This window comes from Peromyscus eremicus, chromosome 6 (genome assembly GCF_949786415.1).
Source record: "Peromyscus eremicus chromosome 6, PerEre_H2_v1, whole genome shotgun sequence".
NCBI lineage: Eukaryota > Metazoa > Chordata > Mammalia > Rodentia > Cricetidae > Peromyscus > Peromyscus eremicus.
This window is the reverse complement of record NC_081421.1, coordinates 7,302,344-7,322,251: the sequence shown is the minus strand read 5'-3', so window position 1 is coordinate 7,322,251 and position 19,908 is coordinate 7,302,344. Positions and strand designations below refer to the sequence as shown.

General features: G+C 36.6%; 1 pseudogene; it reads right to left on the bottom strand.

The window, feature by feature from the left end:
- The window catches only part of LOC131912814 (large ribosomal subunit protein uL10-like), a 168,241-nt pseudogene extending 148,736 nt beyond the window's left edge, over positions 1 to 19,505 (bottom strand).
- Between the last annotated feature and the right edge of the window lie 403 nt (positions 19,506 to 19,908).

Below are 19,908 nucleotides of genomic sequence, written 5' to 3'. Positions count from 1 at the left end.
AATCTCAATACCAACCATAGAAGACCTGGAGGTCTGTACAGACAGGCAGTGACTAGGAGATCATGTGGTTGGGTTTACAACCAATGAGAAGGCAGAACAGAAACTCTATAAAAAAAAAGACAGACACAGGCAGTAGGTCTCTTTCGGAGAGTAGGACCACCGCTAGAGGTAGGGTAAGGTTTTTAGCTCTTAGCTATTGCTCTGATCTCTTGGCTTTCTTCTTTGCATTGGTTCTGCATTTCTTATTGAATAAGATGGTTACTTCTACACTACTTGGATGTAAATATTTTGAAATCATTATTAGATTTGAGTAAGTTAGACAATCCAAGAATATCAATGAATATATTATCTAAATCTAAGTCAATTCCAAATATGAAAATATAACATATCAACTGTAAAAACCACCATTGCCTATTAAATTACCATTCTCCAATGCTGTAACTCAAAGACAAATAAATTCTTGTTTTAACTTTGTTTAGCTTTAAATTTAAGTTGTCACTATGTATTATTTGTAATGATATTTGGGAAATTTGAGTTCATATCTTACAACATAGTTGATGTAAAAATTCCAGATATATGTTAACCACCAAGACTTATTGAAAAATCCCTCGTGTTCTATTTGCACATATCATGTTTAGTACTACAAATAAAACTATCTGTTAGCTAGCAGCAAATTCTGTAAAGAGACAATGGAATAAATTTTTCCCTTTGACTATTTGCCCAGTTTCACTGCTTTGTAACTTTAAATGACAAGTATGTCCGGGTATCACGACCCTCCTTTTATAGCAGTTACTTTTATTTTGATTTTTAGTAGATTTCACCAAGTACTTGATGCATATAAATTTTAATGCAGGTTTTATTTACCTATTGTAAAAATTCTCAGAGTGGAGAGCGCTGGTGTAGATGCTCTTCTCATATATTTATTCTCAGTTTACAACACAGATATTAAGATTAAGAAACATCAAGAGAAAGCCCGAATTGACCTACTCTGGTGATCGGATGGACAAATACCGTAACTGTCCTGGTAGAACTCTCATCCAGTGACTGATGGAAGCAGATGCAGAGATCCACTGCCAGGGTCCAGGTGGAGCTCCAGGAGTCCAATGGGCAAGAAAGAGGAGGGAATGTATGAGCGAGAATTGTTGAGACCAGGATTGGAAAAATCACAGGGACAAATAGCCAAACTAGTGGAAACACATGGACTATGAACCAATAGCTGAGGAGCCCCCAACTGGATCAGGCCCTCTGGATAAGTGAGACAGTTGATTAGCTTGAACTGTTTGGGAGGCCCCCAGGCAGTGGGACCGGGACTGTCCTCAGTGCATGAGCTGGCTGTTTGGAACCTGGGGCCTATGCAGGGACACTTTGCTCAGCCTGGTGAAGGGAGGAGGGGACTGGACCTGCCTTGACTGAATCTACCAGGCTGAGCTGAATCCCCAGGGGAGTCCTTGCCCTGGAGGAGCTAGGAATTGGGGGGGAGAGGGGACGGGAAGAGGGAGGACGGGGAATCTGTGGCTGATATGTAAAATTAAATTAAATTATAAAATAAAAAAATGTAATGTTAAAAAAAAGATTAAGACACACTATCTTAAAGTAATTATTCCTGAGAAGAATTAGCTATACTGTTAAAATAAATATTGCTTTAAAAATTAAAACACAAATAATTGTATGCATTTTTTTTCTAAAATTTTTTACCCATCTATTAATGGTTTAGGTAGCATTCAGTTCAGAACCAATATTATGTCCTGTCTTCCTTTCATGACATCTAAGACTGCACAGAACATGTGTATACGAAGGAGTTTGAGTCAAATTAAGTAATGCTAGAATTAGGCCAGAAACGGACTTTAAAGTTCTACATACTCTGATTTGTTACTAACACAGACATGTATGGACTTATTAAAAGAAGAGAGAAAAATACTTAAAATATAGTTACTTGACTAGGTATTATATCTCAGTTTTAGGATTCTGACAGAACTCTTGCAAGACCCTGGATTCAGTTCTCATATTGACAAAGAAAGTTATAAAACAAATCAGCTTTTGGGATGTGTGAATTTTTGGATACTTCCATGCCCACTGCTCTCATTTCAGTATACTAAATGCACCTTTTATCTCTTAAAAGAGTCAGGTTACTCACAAAAAAAACATAGTAATTTCTATGACTCTACAGTCATATAAGACATTTTCACTACAGTTTGTTTTTACTGTATGTGTTTCTGAAATAAGTATCATATAAATTTTGTTCTATGAGATGGAAACTTTGCATAATACTTCTTTCACAATATTCATGTGTTTAAACATTTTAAGCAACATCCATCTGGGTATATCATTCTAATTTACCTAAATAATAATTTAAAGTTACTTTTTCCAAGTTTCTGTAAACTGCTTTGTATTTTAAGAATATATGTTTTCCATAGCATTTAACAATGTATGATGTTTAGATATAGGTTGCAACAAATACTGGTTTATAGGATCTTTATGTTCATTTTTTACATTATTTTGATGAAATGAAGATATTACATTTAATAATAAAGTTATATTTGACAGAGATCGTTTAATTAAAATAATAAAAGAGTGTATTTTGTATGATTGAGCATAGAATTGCTTATTATGTTTCACTCCTGATGTAAAATACATGCACACATATCTGGCTCTAGGTTTAACTTGCATAAGAGCAGAAACAACATGAAATATTTTTCTATGAATTTCATTAAAATTGTTTGAAACACTTCGAACTTTATCAACATCAATAGAATATCTGTGACTCCAAAACACTGAGAAAAACAGTATATACACTTTGAAATTAATTACTATGAGATCAAACTGAATGAATAATAAGCAGATATATGTTTGACAATAGTGTAAAATGAAGTGTGAAGACATTAGAAGATTATGAAAATGTCAGAATACCTGTTATAATTTTGAGTTTGGAGTTAAGGCATAAATAAAATATAGTCGAAAGTTGTGTGGAAGTGTCTCTCTGACCCCTCTGGCCTATGTCAAAATCGATTATCTTTGTTGTTGTTAGAGTTCATGACGTAAATGAAATGACTTGCTTTATCACATTCTATCAACTATAAAGTGTACCTGTATCATACTCACCTCCCATGTTTTTGATTTTTTTTTCTCTACAAATGTGGTATAGTGTGTGGTTATATTTTTTTCCATAGTCTGCTATTTGAGTGAAGGAAAATCTTAAAAGGGCAATTCTGCTGTCGCCAGACCCTTCCCTGGGTGTTTCTTCAAATAACCCAGGGAAGCTACTCACTGAGACAAGAATAAGCTGAAAAGTGTCACTATTCCTAGACAGAATTTTCACATCTACTACTTGTGAAACTTTGAATAGCAGGGGCACTTCACTGCAAATGTGTCTTGGCTCTTAGAACAATCTATCCTTATGTTCTCATATGCCAAGGGAAATTTAAACCAAATGCTTGTCTTGGTTTGGGTCCATGAATGTTCTCTAACAATGATCTATTGTCTTTGTGAGTAGCCTACACTCTTCTTTCCCCTGCCATCTGTAAAACAGAGGTTTTATTTGTCTGATTTCATTAGTTTATGGCTAACCATTCACCTCTGCTTCCCATGTGTCTTTGAATGCTAATCATTAGTATCCTTTTATCCTGTTCAACTTATTAAGCACACAGGAACACTAGGAGAGAAAGAAAGAAATTTCCCTTGCCTCTAAAAGAGAAAAATAAAACAAATTTCTTAAAATATCATGTCACCAAGGTAATTAAGTATATATACATGTATATATATACATACATATATATATATACATACATACATATATATTCTCTTTGAACTAACTTTCTCACACTTCACATGGTACATGCATTCTCTTTTGAAGATGCATTGTCACTCTTGCCTGAGGTCAAGGCTTACCCTGTTTCACAAATATGAAGATTTGTGTGTTCTCTGATTTGTTAAATAAAAGGTCTATTTTTGTGTTATTTTTATCACTTGTAAATACCCAGAATCTGATTTTTAACTATATATTTCACGTGAATTTCCTAAAGTCACATTTTTTCAGTATAAACATTTTTATTACACTCATGTTATTTTGTTCATGCGTATATATGGGGACATCTGTGTGCCAGAGCACATATGTAGAGATCAGAGGATAAGACAACTTGGAAAGTCAATTTTCTTCTTTCACCATATGCACCCCAGCGATTGAATTCAGATCTTCAGGCTTGTCAGCAAACATCTTTACCCACTAATCTGTCTTTTCAGCCCCCAACATTTCTTTATTTTCTTTTTGAGACAAGATCTCCCTGTACCTGGAACTATGTAGACCAGGCTGGCTTCAAACTCTTAGAGATCTGCCTGCTTCTGCATCTTGACTGCTGGGATTAAAGCTGTGTGTACAACATCATCCCCCACCCCCATGTGTTTGTGTTGTGATACAGTTTCATCATGCAGCCCTAGCCTAGAACTCCCTATGTAGACCAGGCTAGCCTTGAACTTGTGGCATTCCTTCTCCATCTGTCTCCAGGGTGCTGGGATTACAGGCTTGAGCCACTATACTTGGCGGAAAGTGAACCTTTTCCCTCCTTTTCCTTGTGCTAGATTGTTGTTATTTTAGCTTTTCTTGGGGGCCTGCCACCCAGTTCCCAAATAAATCACACATGGAAAAGACTTATTCTTACTTATGAATGCTTGGTCTTAGCTTGTCTTCTTTCTTGCCAGCTTTCTTTAACTTCTCAAGGCTTTTCTCTTTCTCTTATTTCTGTTAATCTTACTCTTACTCTATGGCTTGCTGTGAAGCTGGGTGTCTGACCCCTGACATCCTCCTCCTTCTCTGGCTCCTAGCTTTCTCATCCCAGCTTCACAGAGTTAAACAAATTCAACACACCTTAAAATAATATTCTACAACATTTCGCCCTTATTGTCTTAGTTAAAAAAAAAGGTTTTAAATTAAACATAGTAAGACTATATACAATAACAATTATCATGTAATGATTACATTCACAATATTCTGTCCATTTGCAGTTAGCATATTCAGAGAAAATAATGCATTATCTATCCTATCTTAGTGACTCCAAAATTTTACACCTAATTTGCTCCCTATCATAACTAAAGAAAGCTGCAACTATAACTATTTAGTCTTCAACTCCATCAAAGACCCAGAAGGATGCAATATTATCTAACAACAGAGACATTTGACTACCTGGACAGTCACTTGTTTTTAAAGTATGCTTTTGCAAGAAACTTCAACAATGTAATGACTTAGCTTATTTTAGTTCTATAGCAAGGAAAATAATTTCTAATTAATTCTCAACAAATAATTTTCTAAGTCTGTAATATTTAGTTTTAAAAATTATATATATATATATATATATATATATATATATGTTCATATATAAAGTATGTTCATGTGAGTGATGATGATCCAGGAGGCCAGATGTGTTAGATTTTCCTGGACCTGGATTTACTTGTCATTGTGAGCCATTGGACATGGGTGCTGGGAGCCATATATTGATCCTCTGTGCAAGCAGTAAGTACTAGTACTGTTAAATGCTGAGTTATCTCTTAAGCCCTTAGCAGAGGAATTTAGAGAATTTCCAAATTGTATGAGTAAAAATGTACCATATTCATGTTTATAGTTGTGTACACAGTCTATAAAAAAAAATCCTCCATTTTCTTGTTCACTGCTGGCCAGGTGATAGGAAGCAGTATAAAAGCTGGATTAATGTTCTCTAAGATTGGCAAACTGACAGGGAGAAAGTGGATGCTTCAAGAGCATTGTCTTAGCTTTGGTGAGCATTGCTAAATTTCAGTGAAGAAGGAAAAGCAGCAGTCAAAGACAGTAGTGTGTTCCTTCAGCTCCAGATACTCAGGAAGCTGATGCCAGGGTCAATAGAGAACACACATTTGATGTAAGCCTGGGCTAACAAATAAGGTTGGAGACTGTGTCTGAAATTTTTTTTTGTTTTAAATTGCAATATAATCACATTATTTCTCCTTTTCATCCATACAGCTCTTCCCACCTACCCTTCCTTGATCCCCTCAAATGTGACACTTCCACTCTCAAGTTCATAGAGTTTTTATTTTATTATTGTTGCTACATAAACATACACATATGTATGTGTATAACACAAAGACATGTATTCACAAATGCATGCATACACACACACACACACACGCACACACACACACACACACACATAAAAATGGTTTAATTGTTTTTATCTATGTGGTTTTGAGGTATAAACATAAGAGTGGATGTTCAAAAGTGGGCCTCATCCCTGGTAAATGCTAGTTTTTTTTTTCCCAGCAACCATTAGTTGCCTGTAGTTTTTTGTCTTAGAGGTAGAATTTTTTCCCCTTCCACATCAACATGATATTGCCATTGATGTTTCTGACCTTCTTTATACAGCACTTTGTAGAAGAGACATTCACAGTAGGCTTCATTGTATTCTGACTCTTACAATCTTTCCAATTCCTCTTCAGTGATGATTTCTGATTCACAGATGCTGGAGTTGTAATATAGATGTATCCATTGGAACTGAGCTCCCCATTAAATGTTGATCTCATCTCTGTCTTCGTTGTGTCCAGTCATGATTAAAAGATGTTTTTTTAGGAAGAGGTGGTAGCTACCCTGGATTTTTTTTTTCATATGAAGTTGATGATTGTGTTCTCAAGGTCTAGAAGGAATTGTTCTGGGATTTTAATGGGGATTGCATTGAATCAGAATATTGCTTCTGGTAGGATGGCCACTTTTACTATATTAATCCTGCCAATCCTTTAGCATGGTGGATCTTTACAATTTTCTCATATCTTATTCAATTTTTTTCTTCAAAGGCTTGGAAGTTTTTGCCATACAGATCTTTCACTTGCTTGGTTAGAATTACACCAAGATATATTATTTGAGCCTACTATAAAGGGTGTTGATTCTCTGATTTCTTCCTCAGCCCATTTATTGTTTGTATATAGGAGGGCTAGAACAATGCAAATCAATCCATAACTATCAAGCTGCACAAAACTCAAGTCCAAATGGATCAAAGACATCAATAAACGTGATAAAAGATAAAAGGGGAAATAGTCTCCAGCAAATTGGCACAGGAGACAACTTCAGGCACAGAACACTGATAGCACAGACACTAAGATCAACACTTAATAAATGGTACATCATTAGATTGGAAAGTTCTGTAAGACAAACAACACCATCAATAGGTCAAAACAGAGCCTACAAACTGGAAAAAGGCTTCATTTATCCCACATCTGACAGAGGGCTGATTTCCAAAATATTTGGAGAACTCAAGAAACTAAATATCAACAAACTAAGAAACCCAGTTAAAAATGGGGGTGTAGCTCTAAACAGAGAATTCTCAACAGAAGAATCTCAAACGGTCAAGAAACACTAAAGGAAATATTCAAATTCCTTAACCATCAGGAAAATAGAAATCAAAATGACTCCAAGTTTCCATCTTACACCTATCAGAATTCTTAAGATCAAAAACGCAAGTGACAGCTCATGTTGGAGAAGCTGTGGAGCAAGGTCATCACTCCTCCACTGTTGGTGAGAATACAAATTTGTACAGTCACTTTGGAAGCCAGTGTGTCATTTTCTCAGAAAACTTGGAGTCATCCTACCACACAACCCAGGTATGGTGCTCTTGAGCATATGCACAAAAGATCTTCAATCGTATCACAAGGACACTTGTGATATGCCAATTATGTTCTTAGCTGCTTTATTTGTAACAGCCAGAACCTGGAAACCACCTAGATGACCCACAACCAAGGAATGTATAAAAAAAATGGTGCATTTACACAATGAAGAACTACTCAGCTGTTAAAAACAAGGACACCAGGAAATTTGAAGGGAAATTGATGGAACTAGTAAAAAATAATGCTAAGTAAGCGAACCCAGATTGAGAAAGACAGAAATGGTATGCACTCACTCATAAGTGAATATAAGCTGTGAAATAAAGGATGGGAACCTGAGCGGTCATGTTGGAGGTGGGGAGCAGAAAGGGAGAGTTAGTGAAAGAGACTACTAGAAAAGGGGTGCATTTCTGGTCAGGCAAAAATGTGACCCAAAGGAATCTCCCAGGAATCTCCCAGGAAGACCCCAGCTTAAACTCCTAGCAATAGCAGATACTTACCCTGATCTGGCCATCTACTGTGACCAGATTGGTGCCTAGCCTAACTGTCTTCAGAGAGACTTCATCCACTGACTGATGGAAACAGACGCAGAACCATAGCCAAACATTAGTTAGAGTTTGCAGATTCCTGCAGAATGAGAATGAATTGTAGGCGCCAGAGGGGTCAAGAAACCACAAGACAACTTACAGAATCAACTAACCTGGGTTCATATGGGCTCACAGAGACTGAACCAACAACCAGGGAGCCTGTATGGGACTGACCTAAGCACCCTGCATGTATGTTACAGTTAGGTAGCTTAGTCCTCTTGTGGGACTCCTAACAGTGGGAGAAGAGTCTGTCTCTGATTCTTTTATAAGATGTTGGGACTCTACTCTTCATACTGGGTCACCTTGCCCTGCTTTAATACTTGAGAAGTTGCTTAGTTTTACTGCAACTTGATATGCCATGTATTGTTGATACTCATAGGAGCCCTGCCCCTTCATAAACAGAAATGGAGGAATAGTGAATTGAGGGGAGGAAATAGAGGGGGGATAGGCGGAGGGACTAGGAGGAAAGGATGGAGGAGAAAATGCTGCCAAGATGTAAAATAAATAAATAAATGTATTAAAAAAGAAGGGGTGGGAGCAATACTTTTCCAGTAAAGAAAGCTGATGCATAAAGATCTCAAATCTTCAGAAAAGGAAAATTTTTCCTGCAAGTCTACGTTATATTGTTATTTTATAGCTCTGAGAGGTAACAGTCATCACTTTTCTCTATAGAGTTATGGAAGGAGAAACAGAGAGGTTTCATATTTGATTAAGGAGTGATACAAAAGGAATGTGTTAAGTACATTAACATAATTCAGCAAATCCTGAGTAACATGGTCTTTTCTGGTTTACATTGACAGTGTGTGAACACACTATTCATGCCAGTTTGCAAAAGAATTCATGAATAACTGGGTAATAAAATTTAATTTTATTAGAATGTTAAAAGACTGTTTTTTTCAGATATTGTTATCAAGGAGAATTCTCTAATTTATGAATATTATCATAAATAGTAGATTTCAGCTTTCACATGTCCAAGTTGCCTAAGTTTGCACAGGTTTGTGGAGATAGTCTCTTTCAATGGAAGAAGGCATACCATTCTCTCTCAACAACAAAAAACTCATTAGGCTTATTTGAAGCCTGACCATGAGATACCACACTACATCTAAAGTGTTGCTCATACTATCACTCTATGAACTATTTTAAACCAAATATCCTGAGATTCATCTCTGATCACACTACTTCTTGACTTAAGGATATGTTCACATGTTAATACATCATAGGATAGAAACTTGCCATAATGGAGTGATTATAAATCTTTTAGATTTCTGTTCATAAATAAAGATTCATAAGCAATAGTGACTTTTTTCTTTTCTTTCATGTATAAATTAGCCTTAGGATTTTATGAATAATTCAATATGAAAAATATCATCTTTCAAAGATATGATAAGCAGGAAAGTGACTTCATGCAAGTAGGGCTGTGTGTATGCAAAAATAACACCGATTATAATGTATACAAATTAGTAAGACTTGCATTAATGTCTTTTAGAACTTCTGAATATTTTGATGAAACCTTAACTTAAAAATATACATTTTTGGCTTTTAATCAATTATATGTATATGGAGAAATAAAGATAAACATATTAATTATATTTAAATTATAATTTATCTAGTATATTACAATTTAAATGTACATTTTAGAAAGTCTGTGAAGAAAACATTTTAACCAATAATTTATTTTAATATACTACTGAATTGTTGGACATACTGATTCACTGTGACGCCAATTCTTCTGAAATAAATAGAAGTATTTCAGATTGGTAAACTATGTGAAAAATCACAAAAAATCTAATATCCACATTAAATTTCTTAGACTTAAAAGTTAAATCTGTTCTGAAATATATTTAAGATATTTATGAAACTTAATAAATGTCTTCTCTTCCGAGAAGTTTGATATGCTTTCCAAAATCCCAATAAATATATTAACTGTTTTAATGTATACACTCTAGTTTGTAAACTATTAATGTGTATGTTTTAAATTATGATTTATTATCTGATTTCTTGAATAAATTACACTATACTTTCATTCAAATGCTTTGAGGATTTTAAAAGCATTATGAGAACTAATTTTTAAGATAGCGTGCTATGTCAATTATAAACATCAGGGGTTTTTTTTATCCCTCAGAACTCATTCAAACCTCTAAAGTGATGAGACTTTTAGTTCAATTCTACATATATAAAAACTAAACATTAATACTGTTTTTCTTGGTATGTTCTGGTGAAAACTGAGTACAAGTTAGTTATGCTTCATAATGGTAAGAATGACTATCATATCATTAGATGTTTAAAACATTCATTGTTATTAATATCTTCATCTTCACAATTCTAGTTGATTTTTGAAACTTAGTAAATTTGAAAAAGGAGATCAATATCCTTGGACATGTGTTTCATTTTAGTATGAAGAGTAATAACAAATCAGTGAATAAATCCCATGATGATGCTTAGCATTTATCCAAAAATGAGTGCAGAGGAGCATACTACATCTTGTCAGAAGAGCAATAAAGGATCATTTAGCTAATCTCCTTCTGGTCACGAGGACAGAGCTTCTGTACTGAGTGAAGACTTAACAATCCTTCTGGTTTGGTAAATATTCCAGCTGTGGAAACACCACCAGGAAAGCAGGTTCACCTTAAGCCATGCTAAAGAGATAGACAGAATAATTATTCCTCCAGTGAGGCACTGTACTTTTGACTCCCAGAATTCTTGCCCCTTAGCACAGCCCCTATGGGCGACCATGAAATTGCCATGAGCTTCATTTTGTCTTCTCTGCTCCCTGAATTCAAACTCAGGAAGTAACTTTTTCTTTTGTTTTCTGTCTGTCTCTTTTGAACGCTGGTCAGATCCTGAGTTTGCTGTTTCTAATAAACATATAATAAATATCTTCTTCACTCTCACTCTGAAGTCACCTCCTCCCCCCCTCCCCCCTCCCCTTGCTCTTTGTCATGTGACAAATCTTCATACTGGAAATTCAAGTAACATGGATTTTATTTTGTTTTTCCCTTCTCTCCTTCAATTTCTTCCTCTAGTTATAAGGGAAATCAAATGAAAAAAATCATTGGTGTGCTTACATTAACTTTTAAATCATTCACATCTGGGAATTCTTGTAACTAAAATCTGGTAATTTTGATTGAATACAGAAAGATTAAATTGTTTTACACGGTTCATATGAAATATTGTATAGGGAATGGTGTTCTTGTTGATGATGGAAAGAATGAGGTCCCCCCTCTTTCTAATTAATAATTTAGTGGAAGATGTTTTATTTGTCATGATTTTGAAAAAAAAAGTGTCTTTGCCAAATGAAGACATGATGTTAAATACCTATGAGTGGTAAATGAATCTTTTCTCATTACTTATATTTGAAAATTAAATTGCCACATGCTTGGGAGGTAATGTCCATAGAAAAATGAAGCCATTAAGTTTGGTTCTGATTTTATTGGATAAATAACATATAATGATAACAGCTAAGACATTCTTATATCAGTATTTTGCCACCATTAACACCATCCAGACAATGAACCAAGTAAATAAATACTTTGATAAATCCATTTAATCAGTCAATTGAATTAATGTAAAATAGGGGTGAATTTTCACCAACCATATGGGAAAAGATCTACTAGAGTACCTGATTCAAAATGAATATGAATAGATGGTCCATTATTTCCTTGTTGGGATGCATGGAGTGGCACTTCTAACAAGGGGTTTGGGAGGCTCTGGAGCGGGTGACTTACCTTTCAAATTGGAGACACTATAGTTTTCCATTGAAACTGGGCTTATACTGAAAGATTGCCATGGTTTAGTGACCAAATCTTAAGAAGAAATCTCCTGGGAGATTGTTTGTTTGTTTGTTTGTTTGTTTTCATGAAGAGCACCACGGTATATAAAATATTTTTCAATAGTGATTCACAAAGTGAATATAATATGTAAAATCCCAATGTAAGTGAATGACAGAACTTAGGCATTGGAGTCAATACATTTATGTTGGCATTTATAAACTAATGACCACTTCTATAATGTTAAAGGAGATTGTACCTTTGGTTTTAATATATTTTGCAAGTTTATATCCTATGTACACAGAACTGAATAATTTTGCAACCAAAAATCACTAATGTATGTACTATAATTTTGCATAATACAAAAGTCAACAGCTTATAAATGTTTACTATTGATTTGAGATAAATAAAAATTTTCAATTGTGTGGTTTTATTATTTTTGCTTTGTAATTCTCCTTTATTTTTCTTGTGTGAGGCAGTGTGCAGTTACAGAGCTTCTGGTGCCCAGAAAGGTAGAATCAGGTGCTTTCAGAAGAAACTGCGCAGCTTGCTCCTGAGATGTGGGTTAAATATAGATGCTGTGGAGAAAGCAGTCAGCTTCAAGGTCTCTGCAATTCGGCATGGGTGAATGACATCGCTAAGGCACAAAATAGCTGTTCCTACAGGCAGAGCAAATTTATCCACTAGATAAAAGATACAAATTCAGGTCAGTGCATTAGTACAGAAAATGTTATTAGTAAGCTACTGTTTCCCCCTTCCCACTTAAGGTAGTCATTTCTTCTTCCTCAGTAAGTCTGTATTTTTGAGAACACAATGTGCAAATACTATTTCAGAAACATAACACAGCAAATTTTCTAAAACGAAATATTGGGACAATGAAGACAAATGGAACCCATGTCCATGAATTAGGAAGTGATAACCTAATCCTTTTTAAAATCTTCAACACTGAACTCCTCTGTTTATATACATTTAGAATAATATTTAACTTCATTTAAAACATCTACAGACAGGATAGGTAAAACACCATAATTAAAGCTGTTTTTGAAATGTAGAATATTTTATTTATGCTTTCCTTAAGGGAATCATCAATGCTAAGTTCTATGAACCTATACAATGTTCTTGAAGACATATCTTTGGCCAGTTTACATTGCACTCTTCTAGAAAAAAGAATTGCCATAGGAATTCAGAGTCCTCCAGAACAGTCTAATTTTTTTCACTGCCAAACCTGCTACCACTGTGATAGGATACATTTTGGTAAATGCAAATAGGAAGAGAATAAATTACAATTTGAGTATTTCATGTTGTAGGAAAAAGTTGATAGGACCTTCTTTGTACCCCAGACTGTGTATGTTGCTAGGATGATTCTGTGAACTGCGAAAGTTATTGACTAGAAGCATTTTTAATATCATAAGAACTAAGCTCTTTCATAGTACAATAAAGTGGTTTTAGACAGTGTCCTGGAATTGTGAGCTGTCACTAGTAATAAGTTGTGGAAACCAGTGTAAGGAATTGCATGTCCCTCTTTCCCACTTCAAAGCAACTTCTATGAACATTTCTAAAAAAATAAATTCTGATTTCTAGTTAATTCTGTATTCTTCAATTGCAATACTAACACACCAACTAGACCCTTTGCATAACAGTTCATCTGAGGCTTATTGAATGATAACTGTTATTTGTTCTTAGTATTGAATGCAAATGGAAGTTTCTTATAAGATTTTTATACTGTAAAAGTCAGTATAGATTTCCATGTGTATAGTTCATTAATCTATGCTTTTCACATCTCTGAAAACAGGTCAAGTTATCTATTGTAAGCCTCATCTTGGGCTGTAGGAATCTGTTTGCCCTGGGTATTAAGACCATGGTGGCACAGATTGTCTCCTGCCACTATTTCAACTCAGAGGAGAATTCCTAATTCTTGTCACATTCTATTGAGTACTTTTCAGCCTCACTTATTCAGTGATCAATGTTACATTGAAAAACACTGATTACTGCAGTGAGGGAGGCAAATCACTGCCTTGATCAGCCATCATCAGAAAAGCTTCTGCCTGAAGCATATAGGAAGAAATATAGAGACCCACAGTCAGATATTACACCGAGGGAGACATCTCAGAACACTCAGCTATAAACAGGATGTCTCCATCAAATACCTCCCATCAGAACCAAGGAACACTGCTGAAGGGTCAACAGAGGCAGAAGGAGTGTCAGAGGCACAGGAATGGAGGACACCAAGAAAACAGGCCTTTTACATCAATAGGATCGACATACACAAATTTACAGGCACTGAAGCAGCATGCTCAGCACCTTCAGAGATCTGTACCAGATGGAATCCTAGGGCTCAAAGAAGTGGACAGATGCCCTGATTCTTTTCTCATAAATTGCATCATGACCAAAGTTTCCCCTCCCTTCAATCATCCCGATCTCTCCTGTCATATCCCCTCTTCCTGAGATCCTCTCCATCTCTGTTTCCACTAAAAAAAAAAAAAAAAAAAAAAAAAAAAAAAAAAAAAAAAAAGAGTGAGCCTCACAGGGATCACAGGGATATCCATTGAAAAAGGCCTAACAAGTTCCAATAAGACTAGGTACAAATCAAGACTGGGCAAGGCAACACAGTAGGAGGAAAAGGGTCCCAAGATCAGGCCAAATAGTCAGAGACACTCCTAGTCACACTGTTTGGACCCTCACAAAAAAACTCCAAACTAAACAAACACAGTATGTATGCAGGGGACATGGCTCAGACCCACACAGGGTCTGTTTCAGGTTCTTTGAGCCCCTGTGAGCTCTGGTGATTGATACTGTGGGCCCTGTTATACTGGTGTCATTGAGCCCTCTGGCTTCTCCATTCCTTTCTCCCATGTCTTCTGCTGGGTTCTCTTGGCTTCACCATTTTTTGGCTGTGGGTTTCTGCACCTGCTGCAACAGGTGCAGGATGATATCCCTCTGATGAGATGACAATTGGGCTAGGCACTGGTCTATGAGGATAGAATTAGGAATCATTTCACTGGCTTTTTTTTCCAGTCCTGTATACTTTTCTCCTGGGCCTCTGGTATATCCATCCTCTGGTTCCTGATCATCCAGGCCCTATCAGGCCTGGACTCCCTCTTGCGGTGTGGGCCTCAAATCGGACCAATCATTGGTTGGCTACTTCCACAAGATCTGAGCCATCATTGCCCCAGCACATCTTCCAGGCAGGACAGATTTTAGGTCAAAGGTTTAATGACTGTGTTGGTGCCTGAGCCCCAATGCTAGGAGCCTTATCTGGTTATAAAAGATAGCCAGTTTAGGTTCATTATCCCCCATTACTAGGAGACTTCATTTGGGTCACTCTAGTAGATACCAATGAGTTTCTGCTGCACTGGGTTGCATCATCACCCCCCAAAATCCCCCAGTTCCATCTGTCTCTCCTAGTACTCTTCTTTTGTCTCCTACACAAACTGATATCTCCTATTCTGACCTCTACCTATACCCTGTTCATCTTCAAAATATATTCTATTTCTCCTTCCCAGGGAGATCCAAGTGTCCTGCATTGAGCATTCCTATTACTTAGCCTCACTGGGTCTGTGGATCATAGCATGACTATCATTTACTTAACAGCTTACATCCACTTAAATAAGTGAGTACATACTATGTGTGTCTTTCTCGGTCTGAGTTGCCTCAATGGGATGATCTTTTCTAGTTCCATCCATTTGACTGCAAATTTCATGAGATCATTGTTTGTAACAGCTGAGTAATACTGCATTGTGTAAATGTACCACATTTTCTTTATCAGTTCTTTAGTAAAAGACACATAATTTGTTTCCAGTTTCTGGTATTATGAATAAAGCAGCAATTAATGTAGTTGAGCAAGTTGCCTTGTGGTTGGGTAGAGACTATACTCAAGAGTCATATAGATGGGTCTTGAGGTAGATTGATTTCTAATCTTCTGAGGAAACACTATATTGATTTTCAAAGTGACTGTACATGTTTTCAACACCACTAGCAATGGAGGAGTGTTCCCTTGATCAACATCCTTTTCAGCATAAGCCATCATTTGTGGTTTTGATCTTAGCCATTCTGACAGGTATAAGATAAAATCTCAAAGTAGATTTGATTTGCATTTCCATGATGGCTAAGGATGTTGAACATGTGTTCTCAGCTACTTGAAATTCCTCTGTGTAGAATTCTATATTTATATTTGTACACCATTTTTTTAGATTTTTTTTTTTATTTTTTGTTCATTTTACATACAAACCAGAGATTTCTCTCTCATCCTTCCTCTCGCTCCCCTATCTTCTCCCTCATCACCTCCTACAACAGGGTAAGTTCTCCTGTGGGGGGACAGCTAAGCCTAGTACATTCAGTTAAGGCAGGGCCAAGCTACTCCCTGCTATATTAGGGGTGAACAAGGTGTCCGACCATAGGTAATGGGATCCAGAAAGCTGACTCATGCATCAGGGATAGATCCTTATTACACTGTCAGGGGCCCCTCAAACAAACCCAGCTACACAACTGTCTCCAGTATGTGGAGGGTCTAGTCTGGCCCCATGAAGGATCCACAGCTGTTGCTCTAAAGTTGGTGAGTTCCTTTGAATTTGGTTCAGTTGTCTCTGTAGATTTCCCCATCATGATATTGACCCCCCCACCTTGCTCATGTAATCTCTCTTTCCTCTCTTCAACTGGACTCTCTGAACTTGACCTGGTGCATGGTTGTGGATTTCTGCATCTGCTTCCATCAGTTACTGGATGAAGGCTCTATGATGACAAGGTATTCACTAATCTGATTACCAGGGTAGGCCAGTTCAGGCACCCTCACTACTGTTGCTAGTAGTCTAATCTGGGGTCATTATTGTGGAATCTTAAGAATTTCCCCTGCTCCGGATTTCTCCCTTACCCTATAATGTCACCCTCTATCAAGATATCTCTTTCATTGCTCTCCCACTCCATTCTTTCCTCTGCTTGACCATCTCATTCCCTCATGTTCTCATCCCCTACTCTATGCTACCTCTTTATTCCCAGTTTACTCATCAGAATATCCTCTGTTTCCCCATCCCAAGGTGATCTGTGCATCCCTCTTAGAGTCCTCCTTGCTTCCTAGCTTCTCTGGAGCTGCTGTAGTTGTAGTCTGGTTTTCCTTTGCTTTACATCTAGTATCCACTTATGAGTGAGTACATACCATGTTTGTCTTTCTGTGTTTGGGTTATCACACTCAGGATAATATTTTCTACTTCCATCCATTTGCCTGAAAATTTCATGATGTCATTGTTTTTTACAGGTGAATAATACTCTATTGTGTATATGTAATATATATATTATATATTTATATATATATGTAATATATATATATATATATATATATATAATCCATTCTTTGGTTGAGGGGCATCTAAGTTGCTTCCAGGTTCTGGCCATTACAAATAATGCTGCTGTGAACATAGTTGAGCAATGCCTTGTGGTATGCTTGAGCATCCCTTGTGTATATGCCCAAGTGGTATAGCTGGGTCTTGGGGTATATTGATTCCCAGATTTCTGAGAGAAAACCATACTAATTTCCAGAGTGGCTGAACAAGTTTGCACTCCCACCAACAGTGGAAGAGTGTTCCCCTTGTACCACATCCTCTCCAACACAAGCTATCATCAGTGCTTTTGATCTTAGTCATTCTGACAGGTGTAAGATGGTGTCTCAGAGTCATTTTGATTTACATTACCCAGATGACTAAGGATGTTGAGCAAATCCTTAAATTTCCTTCAGCCATTTTAGATTTCTCTGTTGAGAGTTCTCTGTTTAGATCTGTAGCCCATTTTTTAAATATTTTTATTATTAAGATTCATTTTACATACCAACCACAGATCCCCCTCTCTTCCCTACTCCCACCTCCAGCCTCAGCTGAATGTATCAGATTCTGCTGACTCCCCACTGAGAGACCTTGCCTTAGAGGAGGTAGGAATGGGGGATGTGTTAGTGGGGAAGGCTTGGCAGGTGTAGACCATTTTATAATTGGATTGTTTGGTATTTTGCTGTCTAGTTTCTTGATTTCTTTATATATTTTGGAGATCAGCCCTTTGTCAGATGTGGGGATGGTGAAAAAATTTTCCCCATTCTGTAGGCTTTCATTTTGTCTTATTTACTGTGTCCTTTGCCTTACAGAAGCATCTCACTTTCAGGAGGTCCCATTTATTAATTGTTGCTCTCAGTGTCTGTGCTACTTGTGTTATATTTAGGAAGTGTTCTTCTGTACCAATGCTTTCTAGACTACTTCCTACTTTCTCCTCTATCAAGTTCAGTATAGCTAAATTTATGTTGAGGTCTTTGACTACTTGGATTTGAGTTTTGTGCATGGTTATAGATATGGATCTATTTGAAGTCTTCTACATGTTGACATCCAGTTATGCCAGCACCATTTGTTGAAGATGCTTCGTTTTTTTCCATTTAACAGTTTTAGCTTTTTTTGTCAAAAATCTGGTGTTCATAGGTATGTGAATTAATGTCAGGATCTTCAATTTGATTCCATTGGTCCACATGTAGGTTTTTATGCCAATACCAAGCTGTTTTTATTACTATAGCTCCATAGTAGAGTTTGAAGTCAGGGATGGTGATGCCTCCAGAAGTTTTGTAGCTGGAGTTATCTCCATTCCCGCCTGGGCCAGCAGCCACTCAGACTCAAATAAACACAGACACTTATATTATTTAAACTGTTTGGTCTAATGGCTCAGGCTTTTTGCTATCTAGTTCTTATATCTTAAATTAACCCATTTCTATAAATCTATACCTTGCCACTTGGCTCATGGCTTACTGGTCTCTGGCATGTTGTTTCTCATGGTGGCATCTGGCAGTGTCTCCTCCTCAGCCTTCCACTTCCCAGAATTCTCCTCTTTTTTTGTTCTGCCTATACTTCCTGCCTGGCTACTGGCCAATTAGCACTTTATTTATTAACCAATCAGAGCAACACATTCAGAGCATACAGAACATCCCACAGCAAAGTTTCTCTATTTTAAAGGATTGTTTTAGATATCCTAGGTTTTCTGTTTTTCCACTTAAAGTTGAGTACTGTTTTTTCGAGGTCTGTGAAGAATTAAGTTGAAATTTTGATAGGGATTGCATTGAATCTGTAGATTGCTTTTGGTAAGATTGTCATTTTATTATGTTGGTTCTACCTGTCCATGAGCATAGGAGATCTTTTTATTTTCTGATATATTCTTCAAATTCTTTCCTCAAGGACTTAAAATTCTTTTCATACAGTTCTTTCACTTGTTTGGTTAGAGTTACCCCAAGGTATTTTATATTATTTGTGGCTATTGTAAAGGTGATGTTCCTCTGATTTTTTTTTCAGTCCCTTTTTCATTTGTATATAGAATATACAATTGGTACAATATATGGGCACTGGTTGCACACCTGGGCCTAAAGCCTAGATGCTGGGGTGATTGACTAGGAGAACAGAGACTCACCTCTTGTTCCAATTTGAGCTGGTGGAATCTGTATCTCAGGGAGCAGTTGCACTTTCAGAGGATGGGTGAGTTTTGGGGTGTTAAGTCCTGTAGTTGACAGAGCCTGCTGGTTGTACCCCATTTTTCAATTGGATATTTGGTTTGTTAACGTCTAGTTTCTTGAGTTCTTTATGTATTTTTTGATATTAGCTATCTGTTGAATGTGGAGTTGTCGAAAAACTTTTCTCATTCTGTAGGCAGCTGTTTTATCCTATTGATGGTTGTCTCCTTTGCCTTTCAGAAGCTTTTTAGTTTCATGAGGTCCCATTTATTAATTATTGATCTTAATGCTTGTGCTATTGATGTTCTTTTCAGGAAGTTGTCTCCTGTGCTTATGTGTTTAAGTCTTTTCCCCACTTTCTATTTTATTAGATTTAGTGTATCTGTTTTTATGTTGAGGTCTTTTGGTACACTAGGACTTTGTCAGACCAGCCAACCTGTCAAACAGTATCTGAATGGGGGATGAAAATTAGAAAGAAAGAGAC